A 2638-nucleotide genomic window follows, 5' to 3' on the forward strand; every position below is an offset into this window, starting at 1 on the left:
GGAGCAGTGGGCGGCAGGAGAGGTCTGCGTGACTTGTGGAACCTTCGCCTGGTGGTTGGGGATCGAACCAGTGCTTCAGAGGCTGCAGGTAGCTTTGCAACCCAGCTCTCAACTGCTGCGCCACCAGGTAGGCCCTAAAGACTCTTTCTTAATGATGGGCATCTTTTCTTTCTTATCAGAACTATAGTTGGCCTACCTTGTCCAGAACTTTCTCCTGATTGACAGGGTACAGCCAGGCCACTGGCCCATGCATGGCAGCACTTGGGTGAACAGCCAGACCCTCGGGAGCAGTATTTTCCCACATACTCCATCCCCAGATCATGAGGTGATTTTGGGCAGCACCTGGGTGAACATTTCTATCGTAATAATGATTGTGTTACTTTAATTCATTCAATATTTTGGACCAAAAAAAATGCATTCACATGGTTCAAAATTAACAATGACAATACTTCCTCACATCACTGCCAAACTCTTCCCATTCATCAGGAACCACTTGCTATAATTTATTGCCATTGTTGCCTCAGAAAAGCATTTGATGCAAATGTAGACCTCTTATCCCCTCCCCTTATACTGTTTGATACACAATTCCCCATATACTGTTTGATACACAATTTTGCAGCTTGGTCTTTTCACAGCAGTTCCTTAAAGGGACATAGAGAGCTTCTTCCTTTACTTAATGAGTGTGTTGTTTTCCTTCAATAACCAGTCCCTACTGAGGGGATAGTCAAGTTGCTTTAGTTTCCTGCGATCATAACACTGCTGCCATGTATGTCCCTGAATATACCTCCTGTCACACACCTGCGAACATATTCATAGGCTAAATTTCTAGAAGCAGAATACGTATGGTGGATGGTTTATTGATTTTAATATGTATTAGAAAAAACCATATAGCTGATGCATCAAACTCATTAGATTTTATTAATGAGGCTAAAGTTTTAAAGAGTGAATTAATGGAAGAAAACTATGAAGTAATTGACATGTAGGTGGATTGAAAGTACAACTGACATTACGAATGTGGTATATGAAGGGCTGAAGTTTTGAGAAACACTGCCTAGTGTGGAGCTAACAGTTTCCCTTTCAGAAACTCCTAAGATCGTCATTTCTTGCCAGGTTCAAAGTTGGAGACAATGAGCAGAAGAAGTAACTCCTTTGGAGTCCAGAGACTTAGGTTCAAATGTCCCTAAAGCTGACTCTGGGACAGAGGTGGAATTGAGGTTCTTATATATGTGTCTTAGAGCCTCCCATAGACTCATTGAGGAGGAATCCTTGGAACACTGGTTTACTTGATACATGGTGGCTACAATAATTCAGCTATTCTGAGTAATATTGGGGAAGAAAAGAAGATAGAAACTTTGATCCACCTAGACCCTCACCCTTTTAGCTCTCCTCTATAAAAACATTGATAATGGCAGCTAGCAGCTAGGCCAGATACAACACATAACAAGTTGTGCGAGCGGTCATGAGGGCCCCAGACTTAGAAGATCCTCATACCTGGTTTCTCTGCTGTTACAGTTTCAAAGTTTTCAATAATTCTGAACCAGAGGCCACATTTGCATTTTGCATGGGGCCTGCAACTTCTGTAAACAGTCCTAAATATATAAAAAAATATGGAACAGTTCATGAATTTGCATGTCATCCTTGACAGGGGCCCTGCTAATCGGTATAGAGCATTCCTAAATGTAAGGTCTGACACGCATAGTCTCTTACCTCCTCTCTTACTGCTAACAGACTATTGCCTGTTGCTCCTGGAAGTTGCTGGGGCGGAGGGGTTCCACCGCTATGTCTCCTTCTGCGGCAGCCTCTGGTGCTGTTTGTGTGCTCATTCAGGGCAGACCTGGTAGCTCTTTCGTGAAGCAGCAGATTCCTGCGCTCAACATGGCTGATGAAAAGCCCAAGGAAGGAGTCAGGACTGAGATCAACTATCATATGAATTTGATGGGGTCAGGCTGGTTCTGTGGTGCAGTTTAAGACAACGAGGCAGATGCCACTTAGTAAGCTATTGAAGTCCTGTTGCAAACAGGATTTGCCAATGAGGCAGATCAGATTCCGATTTGACCCATCAACGAAACAGGCAAGCTGTATAGTTGGAAATGGAGGGTAAAGATTCAATTGATGAGTTCCAGCAGCAGACAGGAGGTGGCTACTAAAAAGGGAACCTACTACTTTACTCTAAAACTGTTCCTCCAGACCAAGAAGACATTCTCAATTAGAAAACTGCAATTTGGTTCCACCACATCCAGATGATTGCAGTCTAGCTTTCTCTGTTTTTTTATTTCCCCTGCCTTGTTACTTTATTGTACATAATAACTGGCGTATGTGCACAAGCATATTGCTTTTTTTTTTTTACATCACTGTTCATTTTTATTTTTTTATTTAAATATTTTATTTTATATAATTCTTACATCTTTTTTCATCTTTGCACAATGTATGCATTTTCATTTTGGTTATATTCCCCATACAATTGCAACCCCCCCCCCTTATTTTGACTCTAGTCCTTCCTTTCCCTGCCTCTCCCTCTGCCACCCCTCCCCACCCAGTGTATCTCTGGTTTATAGTTGCTTGTTGATTTTGATTTTTACTTTGTATTGATTAGTCTTTTTCCTGGTCTCTTATTTAGGTTTTCTAAATTCCTGCTATG

The 2638-nt window shown here is 41.8% G+C and overlaps 1 pseudogene; it reads left to right on the forward strand.

Annotated features, from left to right (window-relative positions):
- Nucleotides 1-1875: 1875 nt before the first annotated feature.
- LOC119240054 (small ubiquitin-related modifier 2-A-like) lies at nt 1876-2147 on the forward strand (annotated as a pseudogene).
- Nucleotides 2148-2638: the final 491 nt, after the last annotated feature.

The sequence above is a fragment of the Talpa occidentalis genome, unplaced genomic scaffold (genome assembly GCF_014898055.3).
Source record: "Talpa occidentalis isolate TD23 unplaced genomic scaffold, MPIMG_talOcc4v2.1 talOcc4.12, whole genome shotgun sequence".
NCBI lineage: Eukaryota > Metazoa > Chordata > Mammalia > Eulipotyphla > Talpidae > Talpa > Talpa occidentalis.